The 10,818-nt window shown below is 32.2% G+C and overlaps 1 non-coding gene across 1 annotated transcript; it reads right to left on the bottom strand.

Moving 5' to 3' along the window:
• Window positions 1–8,472: 8,472 nt before the first annotated feature.
• Window positions 8,473–8,545, bottom strand: TRNAF-GAA. The gene has a single exon. It is a non-coding gene; the product is annotated as a tRNA-Phe (tRNA).
• Window positions 8,546–10,818: the final 2,273 nt, after the last annotated feature.

The following is a 10,818-nucleotide window of genomic DNA, read 5'->3' as shown; positions in this document are numbered from 1 at the left end:
GTATATTCTTGATTTACCTTAAAGCTCTTGTGACATGACAGTTCATATTAGTTAAACTTTCTGCAAAATCACAAGTTAAAAAACAACAACGATGAACCTAGGTCTATTAGTCATTTCAAAGACAATTTCTTTCCCCATCTTATCGATAGTATTAGTTCAACTAAATCCATATTATGCAAAGAAACAAGTTTATGACTCATAAAAACAGCTACCTAAATTATGTCCTAAAAATTTGAAAACATAAGTTGTAGTTGATAATTACACAAAAATTTCCCTAAATTCATGAATTCGTGTCCAATTAGTTAATCCGAAAGATGGTAACTAGCATATAGTAATTGAAACTGCACATGAAGTAATTTAAAGTTCCCCAAAGTTTATCTCATCTTTAATGAAGCATGAATTGCATTGAAGTTCATGAAATGCTTATAGTCTCCTACTCTGTACTATTAATGCAATTATGTTTCATTGAGTTTGTCATAAATGAAACTAAGGTGCATTCAATACAACTTTATTTTCTTGTCATACGAGACAAAATGGAAAAATTAAATCAAACAAACGGATGAATTGAAACGAATCAATCCAACCCAAATTGATTTAGTTTGTTTTTTTTGTTGGGTTGTTGGTTTATTTGATAACCCTTTTATATTATAACAATGCTCTCCAACTAAGAGAAAATATATTTGAGTAAAAGCTAAAAATATTGGATGTTCAAGAAAAGGCATTTGGTTTAGTGGTGTGATTCTTCATATTTGACATCAACCTAACTTCATATTCGACATTTTATACTTACCATCATGCTCTTAATACTCATAGTCTTTCTTAACATATCATCCCTAGGCTTTATTCTCCAAGACATGTTATTTTACACTTACCATCACTTTCTTAGTACTCATAGTCTTTCTTAACATCCCATCCCAAGGCTTTATTCTCCAAGACACATCATTTTATACTTACCATCATGCTCTTAATACTCATAGTCTTTCTTAACATCCCATCCCAAGGCTTTATTCTCCCAGACACATTCTACATCTAAGGACTTCACGTGTTTCCTGCAATACGACAAAATACGACCTTAATACCTAGGCCTAAGGCTTCATACATATATTTCAAGTGGTAAAACAAGGGCATTTGGTCTAGTGGTATGATTCTTGCTTTGAGTGTGAAAGGTCTCGAGTTTGATTCTCAAAATGCCCCTTCAAGAGATTGTAGTACGAATTGTGGGGATGTAGCTCAGATAGTAGAGCACTCACTTCTGATGTGGAAAGTTACGAGGTTGATACCTTGCATCTCCAAAATGAATCAATCACTAAATATATTATTTCTTTTCAATTTTTTCTTATTTACGACATAATGAGCCCGGATAGTTTTTCATGTCACTATTTTGAAAATTACTTCTTTTCAATTTTTTCTTATTCATGACATGTTGAGTACCGATGTTTCTTCATTTTCACTGTTATTGATGATGGAAAATTTAGGGTTTTGTGATGCAAGAATTGTAGGGATGTAGCTTCGCTTAGCATGCGAGAGGTACGGGGATCGATACCTCGCATCTCCAAAAGAAACTATTTTATTATTAATATTTTATTCCTATTCAATATTTCCTTATTTATGACATAATATGGAGATATACTTTTTCATTTTCACAATTATTGATGAAGGGGCATTTAGGGTGTTCATTTCCCACGTGGAAAGTATGGGGATCATTACCTTGCATCTTCAATTGAATCGATTAATAAATATATTATTGCTTTTCAATTTTTTCTTATCTTTTCAATTTTTTCTTATTTAGGACATAATGAGCTGGGATAGTTTTTCATTTTCACTATTACAGATGACGAGATGCTTAGGACTTTATGATACAAGAATTGTTGGGATATAGCTTAGATGGTAGAGCACTTGCTTTGCATGTAAGAGATATGGGGATCGATACCCTGCATTTCTAGATTTTCTTCATTTTCACTATTATTGATGATGGGAAATTTAGGGTTCTATGATGTAATATTTCATTTCTATTCAATTTTTTCTTATTTATGACATAATGAGTAGCAATATTTTTTCATTTTCACTATTATTCACGACGAATCATTTATGTTTTTGTGACGTAAAAATTGTGAAGATGTAGCTTAGACGGTAGAGCGCTCGCTTTGCATGCGAGTTGTACGGAGATTGATAACCTGCATCTCCAAAAGAAAGTATTTAATTTGTTATAATATTTTTTCATTTTCACAATTATCGATGCCCCGCATCACCAAAACAAATATTTGTTATTAATATTTTGATATTTTTTTATTTTCACTATTATTGATGATGGAACATTTAGGGTTTTAGGATGTCAAAATCATGGGTATGTAGCTTAAATGGTAGAGCGCTCACTTTGCATGTGAGAGGTACGGGGATTGATACCCTCCTTATTCATGACCTTGTTGTGTAGCAATATTTCTTCATTTTCAATATTATTGATGACGAAAAATTTAGGGTTTTGTGATGCAAAAATTGTGGGGATCGATACCACCCCGCATCTCCAAATACTTCTATAAAGAGAACTTCTTCACTTCTTCACAATTGCAATATCTGACCAATGAATATAATGGTCATTTATAGCTTCTATCACAATAATATAAAATAATGAGACTGAAAAGACCGTAGCCTATATGAGACTGAAAAGACCAAAGACCGTTCACCACACGCTTGTAAAATAAATTATATCTACCACCTCTGAAATTTTTCATGGCAAACCTTCCAACAGCTTGCACTTCTTCATCGTTGACACCCTTAATTGGAACTAGATTTTAAGGCAAATCTTCTCCACAACTCACTTTGGAACACTTTTATAGATAGTTTCAACAAACTTACTTTGCTCGTGAATACTTTGGAGTTCGATATTTATAGTTGTGGAGAAAGCTATTTAAATTGATATGATCCAATCTTACAACAAAGTCTAATTGAGCCTCCCTCTTTTAGGAGATAGCTTCGAATCAAATTCTTTAGTTTGGACAATGATTGCATTGTTTTAGTCAAACAACCGAGACTAGTGTATTACCAAAAGTATAAATATTTTGTAGTGTATTTTCTTACATGTTAACAATTGTATACAAATAATAACTAAATTTATGAGTAGAAGTTTGGATGGAGTTTTATTAAATAGGTAATCTTTAATTATATCTAAAAATATATAAGGTTTTTTTTTTTATATACATTTACTAGAACAAAACAATGATTCAAGAAGATGTCATTCATGTCATGTCATGTTTTAATTTTTATTCTTTCTTATTTCTCAAAGATTAAAAAAAATAAAAAAGTTAATCCTCTCTCGCATATGGTTCGTTATTTGATTATTTTCTCTTGAGTGAATTTTAAGTGAAACACATTCTCTACCCAAGTAATTGCAAGATGCAAGCTTCACATGAAGAGGAATCAAAGTCTCAAGTATCAACGTCCTCAAGTGTCAATTTTTATTCTCCATCTCAACATAAATTAAAATTATTTTCGTGAAAACATCTATTTATAAAAGCAAAATATCTCAGAGTCACAAAAATAAAAATGAGATATAGATACGATACATAAATATGATAGCAAATAGATATGGTAACATGTCATTTGTAAAAAACTAGGACACCGATGTGATAACGATACATTAATTAAAAAGAATTATTTCAAAAAATTTATCAATTTTATATTAGAAATAAATTCATATAAATAAGTTTATATGTTTGTATACTTAAAAAAAAGCTTAAGGTACGTTTCACTCTCAAAATATATTCAAACTCAAGGGTATGATACGAAATGCTGGATTATAAATTTGTAATGCATCCATTATATTAACAAGTGTTGAGTACATGCCCAACACGTGTCAGATTAGTGAAACTAAGTTATTCTCATGCTTTCTTTACACCTATTTAAAGTAGTTTGAAAACTAGCACATCAAATATTATAATTGACTAACTACAACTTTAATTTTGTCCTTTAAGGATGGTTTTGACCAAAGAGAAATAAAATCCTTAATTTAATACATGGTTGCAAAGATGGACATGAGAATGAGTTATTCTCATATGGAAAGAGATTTAACAATAAGTTATATCTCATATCCTCTCTTAACCAATTATTTAGTTTTATTTAGTATGTTTCAGAAAGATACGTCCATCAATAGCAAAAAAATAAAAAAAAATAAATAGAATAGATTAAATTAGCCAAAAGTAATGGCTAACATAATTAAAAAAAAAAAAAAAAGGAAGAATTGATTAAATTGGCTAATTGCTAAAATAATTAAAAAAAAATGTAACAAAAACACAGAAGGAAGATTAGGAACACAAGTAAAAAAAAAAAAAACAAACAGCCAAAAATCAAGATTTGAAAAGTGTTAAACAGTTTTGATATATAGACATTTCAAGACTTTACTAGTGCAATATTCCCATGAAATCTAACACTAGAGCATCATAAAATTTAGAGAAATGATTGAAATGGTGAATGGGTCCTTGACGATAGTCGACCGCTATACTCTGGTTTAGGATGTAAGTGATGATTATCGGCAATATGAGTTGTGTCAATACCACACCGTTATCAAGAGAAAGTAAAGTAGAGTATAATAGATCAAGCGATCCATTTGTTGAGAGTACTGTAAGAGGCACACAAGTAAGAATGTTGGATATAACTACTCTTTCACATCAGAGGGATGAGTCTCATAGATCCAACTACAATATCAAAGAAACTTCGGGTGGTAGTGATTGCTTGCATTGATGTCTCCGTGGTATCCCAGAAACATGTAACATGATTTTTCTTGCTCAAATATAGCTTCTTAAAACTTCACTTTTGAGTAATCCAGGAAGGCTACTTAATTTGCAGCCTCTAGTGAAGATGATCACTCTGAGGTGGGTTTGTTAGTGAAGATGCAATTATATAATCACGGTTTTATATCAATGGTTCCATTTATATCTATAAATGAAATTTGTGGTGTATTTTTTAGAAATTCAACAATAATCATATGTTATTCGGTTACAATTCTAAAGAAATTCAACTTTCGACCTTTTGTGAATGCTCAAAGCTACTTGCAAAGTATTGTCGATTATGATCCATAATACTCACCGGCTCGAAATTGAGGTTTGTTCATGTTTGAAATTGTGACAAACCAGAAGACAAGATGCTTATTAATATTGTTTGTGATTGTTGTTGTGAATTCTTCATCTTTGAATACATATTTTGGTTGGTTCATGAATTTTTCCATCTTTTAAAAATATTATTTTTTTAGTTCGAGCCTAATTTCATAATAGGCGATTGAATCACAATATTGCAATATTTTAAGTTACTTTTAAGATTAAAGGTCGATGAATAAACTAATTACTACAAGTTCTTTTTATGCATCTTATTTTGATCTAGCACATAAAGTAATTACTGAGTTTGACAAAATTGAAATAAAATCAAATAAAATCACTCAAACAAATCAATAAAATTGAAAAAAAATTAGCCTTATGACACTTCCTTCAACTCCAAGGGGCGGTAAACCAAGGATTCCTTCGCCCAAGACCCATGATCCAACTCCCAACATGGAATTGATAAGCTATAGAATCATTCCAAGAACCTCAATGGATGGGTTACAAACTCACATTACCAATCTCGACAACTGGACGTGTCACCGGCGTTAGAAGAACGACTGCATCAGAGCAAGTCCATGGGGATAGAAGATCCCGTTGAAGGATGATAGACCAACCGTAATCTTCAGCCCAACGAGCCAAGCTTTTGTAGAAGCAAGAACCCTTGTATTAAAGAAATTAACATCTTCTTATACAAAATTTGGATAAACCAAGAGATAAAGCTAGAATTAGATTATGAGATCCAAGAGTGAGAAGCAAGATTTGGAACCTTTTTCAAAATTGAGTCACTCCACAATCGAACTTGATCAAGGCTTGACTAAATAACTCAGATGCAATCTACCACAAGAATTGCATCAAACATAAAAACGACAAAGATATGTTCAGATTTCTATAAGGGGGAACGTCTCAACTTAAGAGATCAATTTCATTGATCACAAATATGCTTTTACATAATAATTTGTGGGTATTTATAGTCTCCCCACAAAAAAAAAAAAATAGTGCCCGTGATTTAATCTCGATCCCTTTAAATCTCCACAGAAGACCAAGTCAATTTGAGCATTACAAACTTTATGAAATTAAAATAATAAATAAAGTTTTCTAACCACTCATGAAATGATGCTTGCAACTTCATCCGCTACTTCAACCGTGCAAATATTTACTTATGAAATGACGGTTGAACCTAGCCTATCCAATTTTGTAGATGAAGTATGAATGCTTGTTGAATGTTCTTGGCCTTGGGTTGTGTAATAGGTCCAGTTGGAACACCGTGATTCTTATCATCATCCCCCTCTTCAAAAGGATTCGTCCTCGAATCAGAAAAATCATCACCTACATCAAAAGAACTCAACTCAGTAACATTGAAAGTAGAATGTACACCGTGATTCTTATCATCATCCCCCTCTTCAGGATTCGTCCTCGAATCAGAAAAATCATCACCTACATCAAAGGGACTCAACTTAGCAACATTGAAAGTATAATGTATTGACAATTCTATGGGAAGATCAATTTTATTGTTCCATGCAATCAAATGAGTCATTTTACTAAATGTCTTACGGAGCATTTATAGTCAAATAAAGAATTAGGAATCCACGCTATCTTTAGATCTACAGACTCACTCCCAATTGAATTGAGCTATCTATGGTTAACATTATAATGAAAGTTCATCAGTAAAATTATTTACGCTAATTCATTGAAACTTTAAAAAGAAATCATCTCTAAATTTAGATAAGATAGTAAGTTATACTAATTGAATCAGGTGTGGTGAAGGTCGAACAAACACGTGACCTTCAAATCTTCAATATTACGCTCTCCCAACTAAGTTATCCCCGTTAACATTGAAAATGAAAATTTGGAAATTTTAAAAAGAAATAATCACTAAATTTAGATTATATAGTAATTTTAAAAAGAAATAATCACTAATTTTAGATTGAATATTCGAGTTATGCAAGTTAGTCAACTTGAATTAGGTGCGGTGAACGTGGATCAAACACGTGACTTTTAGATCTTCACTGGTGCTCTCCAAACTGAGCTATCCTGCTAACATTAAAAATAAAAATTCATCGGTAATTTTAGATTGAATATTCGAGTTATGCAACTTAGTCAACTTGAATCTACAGCTAACATTAAAAATAAAAATATTTTCACTACTTCATTGAGATTTTAAAAAATTGAATAGTCAGGAGTCGAGTTATGTGACTTGAATCAGGTGCGGTGAACGTGGATCGAACACGTGACCTTCAGATTTTCAGTCTGACGCTCTCAAAACTGAGTTATCCTCACTAATATTTGAAAAAAAAAATCATAAGTAAAGGTATTTCCGCTAATTCATTATATTTTAAAAAGAAATAATCACTAATTTTAGATTGAATAAAGTTATGCAACTTAATAGACTTATGCAACATAAACCAAGTGCGGTGAACATGGATTAAACATGTAACCTTGAGATATTCATTCCCAACTGAGCTATCCCCGCTAACATTAAAAATCAAAATTCATGTGTAAGGGTATTTCCGCTAATTCATTATTCATTGAAATTTTAAAAATAAATAATAACTAATTTTTTATTGAATAGTTAGCTTATGTAAATGGAAACTGGTGCGGTGAACGTGAAGATTAAACACGTGACCTTCAAATCTTTAGTTTGACACTCTCCCAACTGAGCTATCCCCGCTAAGATTAAAAATAAAAATTCATAAGTAAAGCTATTTCCACTAATTCATTATATTTTAAGAAGAATTTATAATCAACTAAACTATAAGATATAATGAATGTCGATCAAACACAAGACCTTCCAATATTCAATCTGATGCTCTCCCAACTAAGCCATTCCAGATAACATAAAAAAATGAATAATCACATGTTTTAGATTGAATAGTTAAGTTGTGCAACTTAGTCAACTTATGCCAGTTGGATAAAAAACGTGCCAGATCTTCCTCTAATTCATTGAGATTGAGATTTTAAAAAGAAATAATCGCTAATGCAATGAACGTGGATCAAACACGTTACCTTTAAATCTTCAATATGACGCTCTCCTCACTAATATTAAAATTGAAAATTCAAAAAGTAAAGGTAAACTTATGCCAGCTGGATAAAAAACGTGACAGATCTTCCTCTAATTCATTGAGATTGAGATTTTAAAAAGAAATAATCGCTAATGCAATGAACGTGGATCAAACACGTTACCTTTAAATCTTCAATATGACGCTCTCCTCACTAATATTAAAATTGAAAATTCAAAAAGTAAAGGTAAACTTATGTCAGTTGGATAAAAAACGTGACAGATCTTCCTCTAATTCATTGAGATTGAGATACCTTTAGCTCTCCTCACTAATATTAAAATTGTGACATGACACTAATTTTAGAGTCAAGTTATGCAACTTAAACAAAGTGCGGTGAACGTGGATCGAACACGTGACCTTCAGATCTTCAGTCTGACGCTCTCCCAACTGAGCTATCCCCGCAATCATTAGAAATAAAAATTCATAAGTATAGGTATTTTAGCTGATTCATTGAGATTTTAACAAGAAATAATGACTAATTTTCTATTGAATAGTCAGGTTATGCGAACTAGGTTTGGTTAACATGGAGATCGAACACGTGACCTTCAAATATTAAATTTGACTCTCTCCAAATTGAGCTATCCCTGCTAACATTAAAAATGAAAATTTTTAAGTAAAAGTATTTACGCTAATTAATTGAAATTTTAGAAAGAAATAATCACTAATTTTAAATTGAATAGTCAAATTATGCAAGATTGAACGCGAGACTTTTAGATCTTCAATCTAATGCTCTCTCAACTGAGCTATCCACACTAACATTAAAAATGAAAATTCATCCGTAAAAGTATTTTCACTAATTCATTTTAATTTTAAATAGAAATAATCACTAATTTTTAATAAGATATTCAAGTTATCCAACTTGTATAAGGTGCGGTGAACTAGAACACGTTAGGTATTTTCGATAATTCATTGAGATTTCAGAAAGGAATAATGACTAATTTTAGATTGAATAGTCGGGTTATGCAACTAGAATCAGGTGCGGTGAACGTGGATAACAAACACGTGACCTTCAAATCTTCAGTCTGATACTCTCCCAACAGAGTTATCCCCGCTAATATTAAAAATGAAAATTCATAAGTAAAGGTACTTCCGCTAATTCATTATATTTAAAAAAGAAATAATCACTAATTTTAGATTGAATAAGCAAGTTGTGTTTTTAGATTGTATAGTCAGGTAATAAACTTGTATTAGGTGCGTTGAACGTGGATAAAACACGTGTGACCTTCAAATCTTCCGTCTAACAATCCCCTAACTGAGCTACTCTTGCTAACATTAAAAATGAATATTCATCACTAAAGGTATTGGGTACGCTTCTGGAAATTCAACAAAAGGCAATAGTATTAGACCGAGATGCCAGATTTAAATCTCGCTTCTGAAAATTCAACAAAAGGCATTGGGTACGCAGTTATAGTATGACATTCCACCCATAAACAGATGGTCAAACAGAAATGCTCAAGCAAATATTGGAAGAAATGTTGAGGACATATGTGATCGATTTAGCAGGAAGCTGGGATAAATACCTACCCCTTATGAAATAATCTTATAATAATAGTTGCCAAGCAACCATAAAAATGACCACATATGAGGTTCTCTACGGACGAAGATTTTGATCCCCTATCTTTTGGGAAGAAGGGGGGCAAACGAGAACTATTGGACCAGAGCTATGCAAATTACCAACGCCGCAGTCTAGAAGATTAAAGCTAGGATTCAAACCGCACAAAGCCGAGAGAAAAGCTATGCAGATCTAAGGCACAAGGACATGGAATTGTTGGTAGGGGATCATATATTCCTAAAGGTAGCACCCCATGAGAGGGGTGCTCAGGTAGGGTAAAGAGGGGAAGCTAAGCCCTAGGTTTATCCATCCCTTTGAGATATTAGAAAGGATTGGATCTAGAATCGGGCAATGCCCAAATTTGTCTGTAGTACGTAATATCTTTCATGTATCCATACTACGGAAGTATACCCTAGATCCTTCGCACGTACTGGCTCATGAAACTCTCTTCTTGAGAGATGACCTAACGTATAAAGAAGACACGATTCAAATAATAGACAAGAAAGTCAAAAGAATGAGAAACAAGGAAATCGCTCTTGTTAAGGTCCTATGGAAGAATCATAGAGTAGAAGAAGCCACTTGGGAAACAAAAGGCAAATAAGAACCTTGTACCCTGGCCTATTTTAGAATAAGCACTTTCAATGACCGAAAGTTTTCAAAGGAGAGGAGAATTTGCAACACTCAAGGTCTCCAATAAGAGACCGTGTATGATCACTATTAAGTTGTATATAGAAGCAAAGAACAAGTAGAATTGAAAAAACATTGAGAAGATGATACTTTTTCTAATTTTTATAAACTTCCTGAATCATTAAATTTTTTTGGGAATAATAATTACAAGGGGCTTAAAAAAGAAAGGCTCCGATCGAAGAAGACATTTCTGGCAGAAGATTCAAAAAAATCAAGAATGAAATTATAGAAATTCTAGATGTTTCAATGGTAGTGGAAAATCCGTCTATAAATTATGAATTAGGGTAGACTATTAGGGGCAAGAAGCAAGCTTAATCGAGTACCCAATCGAGAGTTACAAGTTTTTTGTTTTGGGGTATCGTGTTCATGGGTTTACCTCGAATTCGAGAACTAGTCCACTGTTCATTTCCAAACTTGTTCCTGCACCATCTAAATA

Source organism: Cucurbita maxima, unplaced genomic scaffold, assembly GCF_002738345.1.
Source record: "Cucurbita maxima cultivar Rimu unplaced genomic scaffold, Cmax_1.0 Cma_Scf00209, whole genome shotgun sequence".
In the NCBI taxonomy this organism is placed as follows: domain Eukaryota; kingdom Viridiplantae; phylum Streptophyta; class Magnoliopsida; order Cucurbitales; family Cucurbitaceae; genus Cucurbita; species Cucurbita maxima.
This window is presented reverse-complemented; position numbering and strand designations above follow the sequence as displayed.